This window comes from Oncorhynchus masou, chromosome 1, assembly GCF_036934945.1.
Source record: "Oncorhynchus masou masou isolate Uvic2021 chromosome 1, UVic_Omas_1.1, whole genome shotgun sequence".
Taxonomy (NCBI): domain Eukaryota; kingdom Metazoa; phylum Chordata; class Actinopteri; order Salmoniformes; family Salmonidae; genus Oncorhynchus; species Oncorhynchus masou.
Window position 1 is genome coordinate 33,097,901 of NC_088212.1, and position 18,565 is coordinate 33,116,465.

General features: G+C 42.1%; 1 protein-coding gene across 4 annotated transcripts in view; it reads right to left on the minus strand.

Annotated features, from left to right (window-relative positions):
- Positions 1-18,565, minus strand: part of LOC135542336 (coronin-1C-A) — a 67,173-nt gene that overhangs the window by 38,487 nt on the left and 10,121 nt on the right. The window contains exon 1 of one of the 4 annotated variants that reach the window (XM_064969245.1): positions 16,645-16,807. The exons of 2 other annotated variants lie outside the window; for them this stretch is intronic. The gene's annotated coding sequence lies outside the window, so the exon portion shown is untranslated. Of the gene's footprint in view, positions 1-16,251; positions 16,333-16,644; positions 16,808-18,565 lie in introns of those variants that run through there. One more of the 4 variants, XM_064969254.1, reaches the window with a different exon arrangement.

An 18,565-nucleotide genomic window follows, 5' to 3' on the forward strand; every position in this document is an offset into this window, starting at 1 on the left:
AAAGTATGAATGTTGGCTATATGAATATAGATTTAATGTAGCCAAAGATTATAGGGTCCCCTAGGACACTTAACGAACCTCCAGACGAATTTCAATGCCATACGACTCCCCTTCCATGGCCTCCAACTGCTCTTAAATGCAAGTAAAACTAAATGCATGCTCTTCAACCGATCGCTGCCCGCACCTGCCCGCCAGTCCAGCATCACTACTCTGGATGGTTCTGACTTAGGTATTTGTAGTTGTCCACATATTAAGTGTCTGGTTAGACTGTAAACTCTCCTTCCAGACTCACATTAAGCATCTCCAATCCAAAATTAAATCTAGTATCCGCTTCAGACTTCTCAACAAAGCATCCTTCACTTATGCTGCCAAACATACCCTCGTAAAACTGACCATTCTACCGATCCTCAATTTCGGCCATGTCATTTACAAAATAGCCTCCAACACTCTACTCAACAAACTGGATGCAGTCTATTACAGTGCCATCCATTTTGTCACCAAAGCCCTATATACTACCCAGCACTGCGACCTGTACGCTCTCGTTGGCTGGCCCTTGCTTCATACTCGTCGCCAAACCCACTGGCTCCAGGTCATCTACAAGTCTCTGCTAGGTAAAGCCCCGCCTTATCTCAGCTCACTGGTCACCATAGCAGCACGCGCTCCAGCAGCCCCCAAAGCCAATACTTCATTTGGCCGCCTTTCCTTCCAGTTCTCTGCTGCCAATGACTGGAACGAACTGCAAAAATCACTCACTACAGTGAGTAGCTTAAAGCACCAGCTGTCAGAACAGCTCACAGATCACTGCACCTGTACATAGCCCATCTGTAAATAGCCCATCCAACTACCTCATCCCCATACTGTATTTATTTATCTCTACTTACACATTCATCTTCTGCACACCATGGTCTATTTATTGCCTTACCTCCCTAATCTTACCTCATTTGCACACACTATATATAGACTTTTTCTACTGTATTATTGAGTGTTTGTTTATGTGTAACTATGTTGTGTGTCAAACTGCTTTACTTTATCTTGGCCAGGTCGCAGTTGTAAATGAGAACTTGCTCTCAACTAGCCTACCTGGTTAAATAAAGGTGAATTTTAAAAATTTAAAACCCTGAACATCACTTTGGATCCTAACCCTGTCACAATAACTCATCCATGGCATTTTCATTCGTTGTCATGTCAAACACTGTATTCAAAGTGCCCACTATTATTTATATTCTAACTAGAGCATTATAATAAACAAACATTCTCTTTCCATGATTCCAAAAGCTCACCCAAGTGTTTTGATCGAAATCACAATTGCAACATTCGGTTAAAGGCATAGTATTTTTGCCCAAATCGTGGCAGTGTGGAAATTCTCAAATGAGCGCAGGAAATGCAGAAATGAATGGAAACGCAGGAAATTATTTTAGGTTGAAGTTGAATTGAACAGTATAAAACATTCCGAATGGATAAAGACCCATTGAAAAAAAATGTAGAATAGGGTCACGCACTACTCAAAGAAAATGTAAACCTTTTATTAATCAAAAACATAAAACAAAACGTCAAATAGTCATAAATTTGAAAAATACCATATGATATTTTGACCATATCGCCCAGCCCTACCTTACGCTCAATAACAGGTTGTGCCACCTTTAGCTGCAACAACCAAATGCTTCCTGTAGTTGTTGATCAGTCTCACATTGCTGTGGAGGAATTTTGGCCCACTTGCATGCATGTGGGTTTTCAAGCATGAACTTCTAGTTTCAAGTTCTGCCACAACATCTCAATTGGGATCGGAGTGGAGGAAGTTTGATGGTTTGGGGACACTTTGCTGCCTCAGGATCTGGATGACTTGCCTGAATAAAATGAACAATTCAGCTCTGTGTCAGAGAATTCTACAGGAGAACGTCAGGCCGTCGCTGAGTGAAAGCAGTTCTGCATGTAGAGGTGATTTAAATTGATGAATGACGATGGATTAATCTAGTCAGCAACCAGGAGACCAGACACACACCAAGACCCTCCCCCTCAACAACAGAGACAAAAGATTGCTTTTTTTCCCCACACGGACAACAAGCAGTTTCAACTTCCGTATTAAGCGAGTCACTGGTATTCCCTGCTTTAGTTTTTGCTTGTAAGCAGAAATCAGGAGGATAGAATTATGGTCAGATTTGTTAAATGGAGGGCGAGCTTTGTACGCGTTACTGTGTGTGGAGTAAAGGTGGTCTAGAGTTTGTTTGTTTTTTTGCACATGTAACATGCTGGTAGAAATTCAATAATGAGTCTTGTTCGTGAATAAACAGTTATTTTTGAACAGATCTTTTCTATGAATGTTGGGAATTGAATCACATCGGTGAAAGAGACGTTCACATTTGGCTCCATGATTTACATACAGCTACTAGTGTTTTTGTGGCTCAAAATAACAAATTACCTGCAGAGAAATAAAAACAAATCTAAAGAGCGTGAATCCTCTTTGCAGAAATCAATAGCGGGGAGAGTGCGTCATTCTGCTCCACACTTTTGCAGGCGATCTAATAATTTATCCAAGTAAAAATGTATTTGAATGTGGATTTCACAATCTGATTTAATGGTAGACCACTTCTGGGGCTTTACATTAGAGATTAGCACATTTTCCTTGGTACTAGATTGATTTTAAGCATTTTGAACGAGGAGCCATTTGGGATCCTAATGAGCCGGCTCTTTTAGGTGAACGAAGGCTCACCAAAGACTAGGAAAGCCCATCACTAATTGCGATACCAGGTACCGCTGGCAGCATTTTAGCCACAGGCTTATGTACCTAGCTGTCTAGTCTGTTTTATATACTGAACAAACATATGAACGCAACATGTAAAGTGTTGGTCCCATGTTTCATGAACTGAAATAAAAGCCATTTTGTGGGAAAAAAAATAATTCTGATTGGCTGGGCCTGGCTCCCCAGTGGCTGGGCCTGGCTCCCCAGTGGCTGGGCCTGGCTCCCCAGTGGCTGGGCCTGGCTCTCCAGTGGCTGGGCCTGGCTCCCCAGTGGCTGGGCCTGGCTCCCCAGTGGCTGGGCCTGGCTCCCCAGTGGCTGGGCCTGGCTCCCCAGTGGCTGGGCCTGGCTCCCCAGTGGCTGCACCCCTGGCCAGTCATGAGAAATCCATAAATGAGGACCTAATTAATGGATTTCTATTGACGGAATTCCTTACATGAACTGTTACTCAGTGAAATCTTTGAAATTTTTGCATTTATATTTTTGTTCAGTGTAAATGTGCAATGGGCATAAAATAAGCATTTGTATAAGAAATTGGCAATGCTCTCATTCATGTAGATGGTTCAGCTGAAATTCTCACCCAGTAAATAAATCTGTTAGCAGATGAGGGAGCTTTGGAAAACACAACTTTTCAAAAGTCAAATCTGAGCTGCCAATAAGCAGTAGCCTCCAAAAGCGTGACGATAACCTATTACCAGGCAACAGTAACTGGGCCACTTTGTCTTTGAAACAAAAAAATGAATGCTGCCATCATTCCATCAGACTGCAAAGAAAACAAAACCCACTGCTTGCAGACAGGTGTGATACTGCAGTGTGGGTCTGTTCTCCTGGTTGCTGATTAGATTAAGCCATCGTTGACATTCATCAATTTAAAACCACCTCTACACCCAATTTGGCAACTAAACACGCACTTAACTTCAACAGATCAAATACGGTGTTGGTGAACCAGGTACGGGAGGAGAAACTAGGTCCTACACGATAGAGCCAAATCACTTCTCCGGGACATCTGTAACTTCTACATCTTTGTAGTTTTAGTTTAATAGCCTTCGGAGGAAGAGTCTCTCACTTAACTGACCTTCCTGAACTTCAGATCTGTGTAGTCTAGCTCTGATCTGCTGATATGATGCAAGACTGCCTGGCAGCACCAGGCTATCTACAATTCACACACTTTACTACCCATTCCCATTCTAATTGCCTTGCGAAGAAGGGCATGTGGTGGTGGTGTCTGTCAGGCAGGAAGTTATTTATGTGGATGGGAATGGCACACAGTGACAGGCAGATATGCAACACTACTCCACTGATAATAACCCTTGTGGAATACAAGCCCAGATCCTGGTGTAGGTTAGGTTAGACTTAACCTCCCATCACCAGCCTCAACATGCTAGAGGCATTCAGGCACACAGCTCACGTATGCCACCCCCATGCTGGAGCTAAAGGAAGGAAGAAACTTGGCAGAAGGGCAACCAACAGTGAAAACATACACAAATCAACCACCATTTCCTCTTGTCCAATCCCTCGTCCACAGAGTCATAACCAACCCAAACAGAAGCACCTTCTCCTGTTGATCCCTTGATCCCCTCTGTTCTCATGCTTAAGGCTCAGCCGAGGCCACCCCTGTAGGGAATAGTACGTTAAAGATATTTTCCGATACTTTTGTATACTTTTTAGCCAGTAGTTCTGAAAGTAGAGCCCACGAGCCAAAAGTGTGCACCACGTCATTGCACGCTCTCTGGCACTGTGTGATTCTTATTATCTGTCACTCAAATGTTGAGGGGCTGAAGCTCATTGGCTAAACTAAATTGCTAGGGGGTTGGCCCACATCAGGGTAAATGTAGGGGGGGGGGGAATGCTGCACATCTTCCAGAAAAACAGTCGCCTTTAAAGTAAGGATTTCGTGGAAAATTGAGGTAAGGCAGTAATTCTGCTCATAGATTAGCCATGCATGAACTAAACATTGATACATCCAACCCAAAGCTGAAGGTTAAAACATTTTTTAAACTTAGTACGTCAAAGGCACCAGAGCATGTCTAACAGTAACATACACAAAACAAACCCGTTGAGTGTGTGCGTTCTGAGAGACTGAGAAGAGCAAGGACGACGCTATAAGGAGGGTTATCATGTATGGATAACATGATGCTTATTCAGCTTTTTCCACACAAAACTCTGTATAAAGTGATGCCATAAAAGCTGTATGGAACAATATGGCCACAACACAACACTTTGGCTAACGCTTCAAGATTTGTTCCATGCTCCTCTGTCTTTTCACACAATATGATTGTGTGCTGCTGATAAACTGATTGAGTGAAAAAGAGAAAAACAAAACAGGTAATGTAAACAATCAAGCGTATTGTCCTGCCAAAAGCATAAACACACTGTAGTGAGTGAGATAGGACAGGCATTAAGCCAACTGGGAGCTGTAGGGAATTACCACAGAATTTAGACATTTGGGAGAGAAAAGAAATGCCTCAAATGTCCTTCATGCGCAGTTTGAGCCCTCATGGTGTGGTCTGAAGGTTGCCTAATACCCATCAGCATTAGGTGAAGTCACAGCGGGCAGTTTTCCCCTTTTTCACACCATACTGTACTAGCGCAGTAGGCCTACAGCTCTTCGAACCAAGCTGAGGACATACAAGACCCCAGTCTCGTATGTCCTCATTATCCAAGACTGAGGGAACACAGAGTGGAAACAGCCTGCTTACAGCAGCCCAGTACAGAGCATTGCAACAGCCTGTATGAGTTTCCATCAAGCTGCCTGAACCTGCAGATTCCATACGGACAGCTTGCAATCCAATACACACACACACTCCAACTCCAGAAATAACACTATCTTAAGAAGGCATGATAAAGGAAGACATGTAGACGCCAGACATTTTAGTCCTCTATGGTGCCAAGTTGTCAGTGTGGTAGAAATTGTGCACAAAACAGCTTTATTCAGGAACAAACCGTGGTGTCCATGTTTAATAGGAAGGAAATACTAATTTAGGGCCACTCCAAGTGTTCAATTAAAGCCACTCTCCTCATGCCGGGCCTGATGGCACCATATGGTCCCTTGGCTGAAGGAAGCCAACTCTAGAATGGGGAGGCAATCATTGACTGGCAGTCCACTGTGAACAGCAGAGCTCACCAGGGTCCTGGCTCAGTCAGAGCAGAGCCTGGTTGTTCCCCAGAATGTGTGAGGGACCATGGCTAATTATCACAGTAAACCAAAATCAGTCTCGTTAGAGCGCATAGATGCCGAGTGGGTACATTTGATACCTGTTCCATTACCACAGAAGTACGGTTAAATAAATAACGTCAACAGGGTTCCTCTCCGTCGGCAGTGATTCATCTGCTGCTAACAGACAAAACTTTCCAGGTCTACTACACATCATCCACAGATGGATGAGTAGGATGAAACGATGCATGGATAATGAGCGTTTTGTTCCTGCAGTGACAGGACCTCCACCAGCAGAGCATCCCCAGCTACCCTCCTGCTCATCACAGGCCTGGTCTGTCCAACCCAATGAACCATAGACCCCACTCATAGTCAGACAAACATCCTGCTGTTCCAGTTTGGTCTCCACACTGGTCTGCCTGACCTGAATGCATAATGACCACAATCTCCATTCCTGGCGAGGAGCAATTCACGCTGGGACATTCTGCTATGCGTTACGGCCCCTGCATCAGGGGTCAATGCAGGGCCATGGCTACAGATATTGGCAGTTGGCAGATATGCTGCGAGCTCGCTGAGGCTGGGACATCTTTGACTGAGACAGCAAGAGTGCTTGACAGGCTGGCTCCGTTTGGCCAAATGAACCAGTTGTCAGTTTTAGCCTAATTTGTGAGTCAGCCATCAATTTAGTTGAGACTGGACACCCTGCCAAGTCACAGCAAGGTCTCCAGGCCATGTTTACAAACACTGAGACGCTGCTTAGCAACATCAGTAAAATACCAGCCAAGGAATGTTTAAAAACATAAATGTTACGAGAGAAGGTGCAGCCATAGACATACAGCACAGTGAATTAAACCCTATGTCCATGAGTAGTATTTGAAGGCAAGCTGCTGTCAGAGCAGTTCAACAGGTATTATATCACATAGAGCGGAATACCCAACTTCATGCCATGACTTAGGCCACACACAGATAACACTTTTCTCCAAACAAAAAGACAGGGAACGTTTTTGATAAAAAGGCAATTTGACCTCTAAAACAAAGGAAAGAAAGGTTGTTTCATGGCATTATGCTAACTTCTGCACATGTAAAAGAAAACATTGAAGGGGCTACATTAGGCTACTGCTCTGAGGACAACAGAGAGCCGGACTTGGCAGTAGATTGATGTGATATTCAGTACCAGTCAAAAGTTTGGACACACCTACTCATTAAAGGGTTTTTATTTATTTTTACAATTTTCTACATTATATAACAGTGACGACTTAAACTATGAAAAACACATTTGGAATCATGTAGTCACCCAAAATGTGTTAAGCAAATCAAAATATATTTTATATTTGAGATTCTTCAAACAGCCACCCTTTGCCTTGATGATAGCTTGGCATTCTCTCAACCAGCTTCAAGAGGAATGCTTTTCCAACAGTCTTGAAGAAGTTCCAACATACGCAAAGCACTTGTTGGCTGCTTTTCCATTACTCTGGGGTCCAACTCATCTCAAACCATCTCAATTTGGTTGAGGTCGGGGGGATTGTGGAGCCCAGGTCATCTGATACAGCACTCCATCACTCTCCTTCTTGGTCAAATACCCCTTACAAAGCCTGGAGGTGTGTTGGGTCATTGTTCTGTTGAAAAACAAAATGATAGTGGGACTAAGACCAAACCAGATGGGATGGTGTATCGCTGCAGAATGCTGTGGTAGCCATGCTGGTTAAGTGTGCCTTGAATTCTAAATAAATCAGACAGTGTCACCAGCAAAGCACATCCACACCATAACTCCACCATTATTGGTGTCCTTTAGTAGTGGTTTATTTGCAGCAATTCTACCATGAAGGCCTGATTCTCACAGTCTCCTCTGAACAGTTGAGATGTGTGTTACTTGAACTCTGAAGCATTTATTAGCAATTTCTGAGGCTGGTAACTCTGCAGCAGAGGTAACTCTGGGTCTTCCATTCCTGTGGTGGTCCTCATGAGAGCCAGGGTCATCGTCGTACGAGATGGTTTTTGCGACTGCACATGAAGAAACCTTCAAAATCGAAATTTTCCATATTGACTGAACTTCATGTCATAAAGTAATAGACTGTATTTTCTCTTTGCTTATTTCAGCTGTTCTTGCCATAATATGGACTTGGTCTGTTACCAAATAGGGCTGTTCTGTATACCCCCCTACATCGTCACAACACAACTGATTGGCTCAAACGCATTAAGGAGGAAAGAAATTCCACAAATGAACATTTAAGGCACACTGGGATTTTACAACTGTGGTATGTGACAGTGATAGCGGAGTGGGCGGGGGAGGTTAGGTGTGTAACAGAGCTCGGTCAGACAGTCTTGCATGACGGAGCACCGTAGCCTGGCTATCCTATCCTCCAAAAGTGGCAGCCACGAGTTCATCGGACTCTGTGGAAGTAGATAAAAAGCCTCATTGCCAAAATCCCAAAGTATCCCTCTAAAGGTTAGCCAGGGCTGGGTTCTCTGTTAGCGATGGAACATAGGCTTACGAGTGTTTAATTGGATGCATCGTTCCAACAATGGCTGAAGACAAAATGTTTCCTAAAACACCACCAACACACCTTCGCTAAGTGTGTCGTTGAAGTATGTGTCAATACTGCTAGGATTGAAAGACAGAAAGCTGATCCGCGAGCAGCGCTATTAAAATCTAGCCTTAACATTATAACTATTCCACAATACTGATGACAGATCAGCCCCAAGCTGGATCAAGCTAACTCGTTGCTTGAGCTGGCCAGTCTGGGCCTCATCTGCCTAGTAACCCCACCAGCGGGGCGACAGAGGGTTGTTACCAATCCGAGTCTCAGCCATGTGTCACTGTTCCTGAGGGTACCTTGTCATTCCCTCTACTGTCTCCTGGGTCATGTGGTTCACTGATCGTAGGACAGGCCAGTCAGATCACGGAGATGTCAGATATCTCTCAACATCAAGTGATGTTGAGAGACAGAAAGGAGGACCACCAAGGATCACACCATGGCTTTGGATGCCACTGATAGGCCAGGACCCTCAGCCTGAGGAAATGACTAGCAGGAAATGGAACCAGTGTGACTTTGACTCTTTCTCTGCATACCACTACTTCAGCCTATTCCCCCTTTCCTTGAGAGCACAGAGAGTTAGAGGACTCCACTCCCCTCTACCAAACAGTCAAAGTGGAGTGGACTGCTGCCTTCTATTAAACCAAGGCACATTGTTATTCTCTGACATAAGCCTGGGAAGCAGTTATTGAAAAAAGGTGACGAGAGTCAAAAAGAGGAGCGCGAGACCTTGTAGTTGCCCGGAGGGAACGCCTTTTATTTCCCTTGCAGCTCAGTCACAATCTAACACCATACATGGTTATGTTCATGCATCACAATTAGGCCTACTACTACAGGTTGTTTTCTGCATAGAAATTCTCAGGCAGGCAGCCTATTATCCGAACAGTAAAACTAATTTGGCATGGAAAAGTTTAAACTTAAGACTAAAACCAGAGATGTAGAAAATATAAAATGGACCAATTTATTTTTGAAATAAGATATTTGAGAACTAAGTCACCAAGATAAAAGCAAGACATGGAGAATTTAAAATCGCTATTTAAAAAAAAAAATTATATATATATAGTGACAAACAGTGATCAGTGATTGCACCATTGGCCACGCCCATAGTCACACCCACCACCTAAGCCCCATTTTGATGCAGAAGAAAACCCTGTTCTAACAGCATGGTTACCTCATTCTGTCTACGGCTATCAGTGCCAAAACTGGTTTGTCAATAAGAAGCCTGCAACGCTAATACTGCCCCACCCAGACAATGTTCCACAGGGATCGCTGCAAAACAATACAAACAAGGAAATAGAGACAGTGTCAGGCTGGTTTACTGATCAATCTGAATCCTGAGTAAAGGGAAATTGTACACAGACATGGAAATGAGGAGGAAGGGCCATATCCTGTTTGATCCCAATCCCCCCACCCACACTGACAGATCAGGTCAGCATCCTCTCTGCTTTAAAGTCCCATCATGTCTCCCCCTCTCTACACGTGAGAGCCACTGACAATATAAGAGAAGGGACTTTAAAAAGTACATGGTACAGTACATGGGGTATTGGCAGGAGGTCAACCAAAGCCAAGGTGAACAATGTCAATCCAAATAGATTTCACAATTTTCTTTCAACATACCCTCACTACATAGTGGTTACTTGGGAACCAGACCAATGCTGATGTTATCAAGCACTCAATTTCATAGCTCACTGCAGGGATCACCAGCTAGATTTGACCAGGAAATCCCAACAACACACCCAGGCTATATGTGAAGAAGAGAGGGGTAAAGTCAGCCAAGGTAAGAGATCAGAATTAGAAAAGGACCAAATATGATGGAACCACTTCATAACACACAGCATCAAAATTGGAATCTGTTCAATCACTAGGCTATATTCACATCACACGTTGGTACGGATTCAAACTCAAGAGAGGAAGAACTTGCCAAAAGTGGCCAATAAAATAGGGCACAGAAACAGAGGAAGGAAAGGAGCAATGACCATGTTATTCAAACACCTGACATGTCAGAATTCAACTAGGACTGTGTGTGTTCTTTACAAGTTATGAAATATGTTCCATTTGGTAATTTTGTCAATTGAAAGCTATTTGCCCAGAGGATACTAGTGATTTACAAAGTTAAGCAGAGAGAGCTTATTTTGTTGACAGATACTAGGCCTCGCGTCCTCAACTGACAGGACGAGCTAAAGGGCTATGGCATCAAGGAAAGCAAAGCCACAACCTATTTGATGATGAAATGCATAATAACTACACCTGCTATATCTGTATGGTATTGGTTTGCCATCTGTTTGTCAGCGAGTGCACATTAAGTATCTCTAATTAAATAACATACCAACAATTAACCACATAGCCACCACACTGGAGTGGAGGCCCCTCTCTTGCCACAGAGTCTGCCATCCATGTTGTCCCAAGGCTTTTCTTTCTGTACCATCACCTCAATGCTCTCCATGTACTTTTGCCACACAGAACGCATGGAGAGATACCAAACATGAAATCCCCTTTCCTGTAACCAAAGCCACAGTGAACCACTGTAATCCAAATCCATCTACATTCCACCGCTTTTCTTAAATGAGATAAGGTGCTGCTTTTTCACCCCTCTCTGCTCCTGGGTGACCATGTGGCCTGTGCTCTGCTTGTTGTAAAATACCATGCGGGCACAATGTCTGCAGCGCAGTTCAATGGAATGTTGAATTATTTGACAAAACATGGGACTGCGAGGACAAAAGGCCAAGAATAATGTATCCTGCAAAATACAGACAAAGCCAGTGCAAAAAGACGAGACACTGGAACTGATCCACTCATTTCCCTACCTATCTAGGCTTGGACGAGTCAGACATTTCAAACAATGTTCAAATGGCACATCAAATGTCAAGTAAGGACAAGTCAGCATTTGCCATAAGACCTTGATTTTTATAACTGGAAGGTCAGGATCCGTTACAGGATCTTGCCAGGGTCTAGCCTAAACTATAACAATGAAAGACGTAAAATGTCTCAAATGAAGGCCTTCGACTAAGCATGCACTAATCCCATTTCATTCCAAGACTTGAGAGCCCACACCACCAATCGTATAAAGCTACTTAAAATCAGGCCAGGCTTTAGACAGACCACCTAGGCCTAGGTTAAATGTTACCATCACAGCACATTAAGGTGCAAGGTTCTGTTGTGTTACATCCATCAAGACAATGAACCCCATTAAATGAGGTCAAAAAATAAATACATCTGTGGGCAATCGTTGTGATGAAACAATTATTTTTGACCAGAAGAATACACCACATAAAACATGCTGAATGGTGTGCTCATCCAATCCATGCATGATCCTGGTCACTTACCAAATAAGTCACATCTACAGTGCATCCAGAAAGTATTCACACCCCTTGACTTTTCCCACACGTGTTACGTGGGATTCAAATTTATTTGTCAATTTTTTTGTCAACAATCTATACATAATACTCTAAGTCGAAGTGAAAAACATTCTAACATTTTTTTAACACCTTGATTACAAGTATTCAACATGTTAGAATCAATCTTTGGCAGCAATTACAGCTGTGTGAGTCTTTCAAGGTAAGTCTTTAAGAGCTTTGTACACCTGGATTGTACAATATTTGCACATTATTATTTATTAAATTCTTCCAGTCCTGTCAGGTTGGTTGTTGATCATTGCTAGACAGCCATTTAAGTATTGCCATAGATTTAAGCAGATTTATTTCAAAACCATAACTAGGCCACTCAGGAACTTTCATCGTCATCTTGGTAAGCAACTCCAGTGTATAATTGGCCTTGTGTTTTAGGTTATTGCCCTGCTGAAAGGTGAATGGCTCCCAGTGTTTGTTGGAAAGCAGACAACCAGGTTTGGCCTGTGCTTAGCTCTATTCAGTTTCAACTCCATTGGTGATGACAAGCATACCCATAACATGATGCAGCCACCACCATGCTTATAAATATGAAGAGCGGTACTCAGATGTGTTGTGTTGGATTTTCCCCAAACATTACACTTTGTATTCAGGGCATAGTTGATTTCTTTGACACATTTTTTGCAGTTTTACTTATTGAAAACAGGAATATTTGTATTTTGTACAGGCTTCCTTTTCACTCTCATTTAGGTTAGTATTGTGGAGTAACTACAATGTTGTTGATCCATCCTCAGTTTCTCTCCTATCACAGCCTTTATACTATGTAACCATTTTAAAAACACCATTGGCTTCATGGTGAAATCCTTGAGCTGTTTCCTTCCTCTCTGGCAACCGAGTTAGGAAGGACACCTGTATCTTTGTTGTGACTGGGTGTATTGCTTCACCACCCAAAGTGTAATTAATAACTTCACCATGCTCAAAGGGCTATTCAATGTCTGCTTTTACCAATAAGTGCCCTTCTTTGCGAGGTATTCGAAAACCTCCCTGGTCTTTGTGGTTGAATCTGTGTTTGAAATTCACTGATAAACTGAGGGATCTTAAAGAAAATTGCATGTGTGGGGTACAGAAATTAGTCTGTGGTTCAAAACTCCATCCTACTTATTCTGACTAAAGAAAAATGTATTCTTAACATATTTAGGGGTTGAATACTTAACATTGCAGCTTTTCATTTTTAATTGTAAAAACCTAAAAACACATTTTCACTTTTACATTATGGGGTATTGTGTGAAAACCAGTGACAAAACATCCATTTTAAATGCAGGCAGTAAAAACAAAATGTGGAAAAAGTCAGGGAGTGTGAATACTTTAGGAAGGCACTGTAGTTAGACACATCACATGCTATCTTGCCATCACCCTCAAGTTCAACTAATCTCAGAGCAGGTTTGGCAGCACACAGAAGAGGGCAAAGGAAATGCAGCGGACAAAAATACCATTATGCTGCGTTTAGATGAGGGATGCAAAAACCATCATACCAGTCGCTAGAGCGGGATAAGAAAGCAAGAAAGAGGGTGACGGCAAAACCAAGCCAGCACAACTGTATGCATTGCTTTGGTGATTTCAGTAAACAAACAGTGCAAATCAACATCCAGTAGAAAACATTGTTATGGCAGATGGCAAAAGTTGAAATATTTGACCTGGCGGCAAGTCCCATCTACCGTGCCGGCTGACGGCATTCACCGCCAGCCTCGGCGGCATTTACCACGTGTGCTCATAAAAACAATGACATCTGGTTCGCTGTCTATCTCATACCATCTAAAACGCAGCATTAAACTTGACGTCCCACAAAAGAGGATACTATTTGCAAGACGCCAACACCTTTCCATGATGGGTCATGTTTACAGCACCAAGGTCCAAGTGCCTAAACAAACAAGGAGACAGTCTTCATCCTATTTTAAGCACTTATGTAAAACTCCTGCTGGCTATGCTGTTAATCACTGGATGGGATACATTTATCATGCACCCGTGTGAGGGTTAGGAGTTATAAAAACTGTTTGTCATAGTGCATCATGACTGAATCATTAATGGTGTTGGGTGTGATAATCCAATCTTTGAATCTTTAGTAACATTGTGTACAAAATCTCTGAAAGTCATATCTAAACAAACCCTATGTCTTTAAAAATCATATTTGTACTTTAAATCCATGATTGAACCACCTTTTGTCTGTTATGCTTTTTTTTTTACAAGTTGCCTAGTCTGTTTATTTGAACAAGTGTTATTTCTGTATATAAAACATGCCCGTTTGGTTCAAAAAACATCTGAATATAATAAATCTGTGTTAGTCTACAAACAAACAACCAGCAAGAACTCTGAGCACAGAGCAGGTGTGCATGATGATTTGACACCTCCACAGGGCAGTAAGAAATTGGCTGAATAAACCACCAAAAGTAATGTGTAGGGCTGTAGGCTTAATTAGTTGCTTATGTGTACTCCCAATCGTTATCAAAATCCTATTTAAAGTTTAATCATTTAATTTTCCTGTAGAGTTGTCGTCTCAGGAGGAAGGCATAACCTCATCACCTTGGTGATGTGGACTCAGATGCACCTTGCACAGAGAACCTGACACTGACTTAATGTAGAACATGTTAACAGAGGTTTGCATTCTAAGTTACCAATAGACAGAATTGCTACCTGAAAATGTGTGCTCTTGTTGTGTTCTCGTGAATTTCTTAAGGACCTTCATCGTGGAATCCATTCATACAAATGCGGATGGAGAAGAGGGGTATTAGTGGGGTCGGCGACATTGAGTCCTCTCTCCACGAATCCCAAACCACCCCCACGCCCCTACCAAATCTCTCAGAGGGCCCTTCGTTATCACGTGTTGCTGACTGAACTCCCAGGGTGGTGACTTCCAGAGAGTGGCAAGGGGATCAATAAACCAATCAACTTCGGGACACATCGTGACTTGAATGGTACAATTAATGTTCCACTTTGAATTAAAATGTCATACTTGTTTTATTATTTAACAAATCATGTGACATATTAGGCACACCTCTCCATTCTTTTGTATCAAATTGCTTAAACTCCAACCACATCGCAGTGCATGTCGGGATAGCACTTAGCTCGCAAGTCTACAGCCTTGATGGCTTGGCGGAAGAGGCTATTGGAGGATCTAATTATAACCCTCGTTAATGTTCACTCACTCAGCTTTGGGACACTTGTGCATTATGGTGGAGACGCACATGAATGCGCAAATGGAAGGGCAAGGGAGTGATTTGGGATTCAGTACCTCTCTCCCTGCTGCATCCTCTGTAGCCTAACACTTCCTTGCATCTCACACTTAATTTCCCTCTGCATTCTGACCCACTTCCTCTCCCAGCAGAGCTATAGGAGGCAGGGGAGAGACTTCTAAGGAAACGACAGTGTGATCTGAGGGGCCAGCCAGCCCGAGGTTGATGTGTCCTGACATCCAGACCGAACATGACCGTGGTGTTAACATGCGCCCCTCAGGTCAGACTGACAGCTAGCAATGGCCAGTCCTGCACCCACGACTCACACTCACGCTCCAATGGAAGGGAACTCCCAAGCTACTTATGAACAAAACTATTTGAATAAAAGTGTGTTGGGGGGGGATCAAGGCTAATAATTTATAGGCAAGTCACTTTGTTCTGAAAACCAAAATCCAGTAAAAATCTAAATGGCCTGTCAAAAGGTCAAAATGCTACTTAACAGACTGAAAAGTGTAAATGCTGATAAAAGCTATGGCTGTTCAAAACATCTAGCCAAGTCACACAAGTAGGTTGGCATTATACATGGCCATTTATGGTGACCCATCACCGCGCGCCCGCTGCTGCTAGAAGGTAAGCAATAGAGGAATGTTTATGGGGATACAAAAATACAGATAAATCAGATACAAAATAACGTCTTTATGGTCTCACTAAAATATATCTTCATCCACTTAATTTGACCCAATCGATCATTGAAACATAGCTGTGTCGGTAGCGCAGCTATGCTTTGCCTTGACCCCCCCTTCCCTTTTGCTAAGTATTATTCAGCTGCAAATAACGTTAGACTTGCTAGTACATTATTCCTTCTCCCTTGGCCTTCCTGACTACACCAAACAAATTATAATTACAGAATATTATTTTTCCAGACATAACATAAGAAAAGTCTCATCTCAAGAAAGCTCCGTCAGAATTAAAAGTAACGTTATTAGCCTATTCCTCGAACCATTTAAAATAAAGTGGTGCAATCATTGCAACTATGTTCTTAAAAAAATGAACGACACTTCTGCGGGAACAATGCGCTTCCGTCAGGGAATTATTGTATCGGTGGACAAAATACTTTGATTTGATTGTACTCAAAATTGTTACAAACACACCCAAATGACATTGCGTGCTGAACGCTGAATGAAGCTCTCTGAATCAAGACTTTCCAGTTACCTAAAAATTCTCTAATTTCGTTCAGTTTGACGCTAAATTACATTACCGTCTTCATCCGCTTCTTTTTAGTGGAACCGCAGGTTAGTTTGGTTCATCAGATACGATGACGTTGTCGTGGCTAATATACCCCACCCCAACTGGCTGCTGGACTGGCCATTCATTCCGCATGGAGGCTATCATAAATATTAGAGAAACAAGGTAGCTAACTAGCAGACGTCACCTAACTTAGGTAGGTAGCAAACTCATTGACGTTGAAAACGTGGCGACCCTAATTCAGCTAGCCAATGTTAACTGTACTAGCTAGCTAACGTTAGCTTTCTTAACTGAACCTAACGTCACTTAACTAAAGCGTAGACGGCACAGTTGAATACAATCAACCAAGCAGGAATGTCGCTAACTGTGTGTAAAATATTAGTAAACATAAAGCAACAAGACGTACCTTCCAGATCAAAGTTTTAAAAAAAATATCCCTGACTGTTGAATTATCTTAAATAGGACTCCCAACGTTTATCCAGCTGAAGCTGCTGACAACTCGCCGAAGTGCTCTCTTTTCCCCTGTCACTGCTGCACCGGATACAACGCCTGTCCCCGCCTCAGTTATGGCTTGCCCAGGCATTTTTGGACAAGAGCACCCAGTGGTGTCATAATACCCATAAAACCTAGCGGTCAAACTGGAAATAGGGCCAATCGTTTTAATTTAAGGAACACCTAACATACGGTCTGTGATTAGTGTAAGCTTACCCTGGCATGACGTTTTTGATAACAATATAAAATCTCTCTCGGAAAAGGTGACTTTTATCGATATATTCAGCTCTTTTTATTCTCAGATTTGACAATTAGTATCGAAGTAGACCTCATGCAAACTCCTGCACGTCATCTCTAGCCGACACCTTTGCTAAGTGGTAGTGTCAATTTAAAACTTGCCCAAGCCAGTTAAATAATTGTCCATGTAAACAAATGTAACAAAATTCATTATTACATTTAGTTATTAGATAGTTGTCCAGAGACTCTTACATTTGCCTCAATTCGCCAGTCTCGTCCAGATCATAATGACAAATGTAGTTCTTTATAGTAGCCACATTATCAGCAAATTAGCATTTCATTTTTGGAGGGTAAATACAGGCAAATAAATTGAAGTCACTTTGTCCTAGAGAGATACACAGTTATCAAAACGTCACTCCAGTGTAAGCCTCCAGGAAACACAGCCCTTATTTTAAGTGTTAATAAATTCCCCTATGGGAAAAATGGTGTAAAAACAATTGGAACTATTTCCTTGTTTGACTGCTATGTTTTATGGGTATTATGCCTGATGCTGTGGTACTCTATAGGTGAGCAACAGCCAAAGCCACCAATCATTGTTAGAGCTGGGTCTGGTATAATTAAGCAGTAAGGCCGGAGGGGGTGTGGTGTATGGCCAATATACCACGGCTAAGGGCTGTTCTTATACTCAACCTGGATACAGCCCTTAGCCATGGTATATTGGCCATATATCACAAACCCCTGAGGTGCCTTATTGCTATTATAAACTGTTTACCGACGTAATAAGAGCAGTAAAAATACATTCTCATAGCCGTGGTATACCGTCTGATATACCACGGCTCTCAGCCAATTAGCATTCACGGCTCGAACCACCCAGTTTACAATACATGCATACAGCATACTGTATATTGTTTCAGTGTGATAAATGTTAACGCCTGCAAAAATCAGAAACTTGTGGAGCAAAAACCATTGACATAATCCCCTCTCTATCTTTTCTTTTAATGGCAGACGTTAAACAATTTGAAGGCATGGGAGTGGTTGGTGAACTGCAGCTATGCAAATGTCATCCAGACACATGGTGTGGTGTGTTACTATAACTGCTACCTCTGCAGCTGTTGACAAAATATTATTTCAGGTATTTTAGCAATTAGATTTAATAGATCATGAATTGAAGATCGAAATTGGGTAGAAAAAGAGTTGTCAAGAATTTATTTATTTATTTATTTATTTAAATAATGGACCTCATGACTTTTTTTCGAATTGCCACAAGATGGCATAATTTTACAAAACCACATTTAGCAGAATAAGCCACATTCTACAAGTATTATAAATAGCAGCTTTATCCTATCAGCACACCAAATGTTTACCCGAGCCACATTGTTTAGGGCCACTAAAACATGTAAACAAATTATTTATATACTGTACCAGTTAAGAGTTTGGACACACCTGCTCATTCAAGGATTTCTTTCTTTTACTATTTTCTACATTGATGAATAATAGTGAATACATCAAAACTATGAAATAACACATATGGAAAGTGTAAAACAAATCAATGTTTTACATTTGAGATTCTTCAAAGTAGCCACCCTTTGCTTTGATGA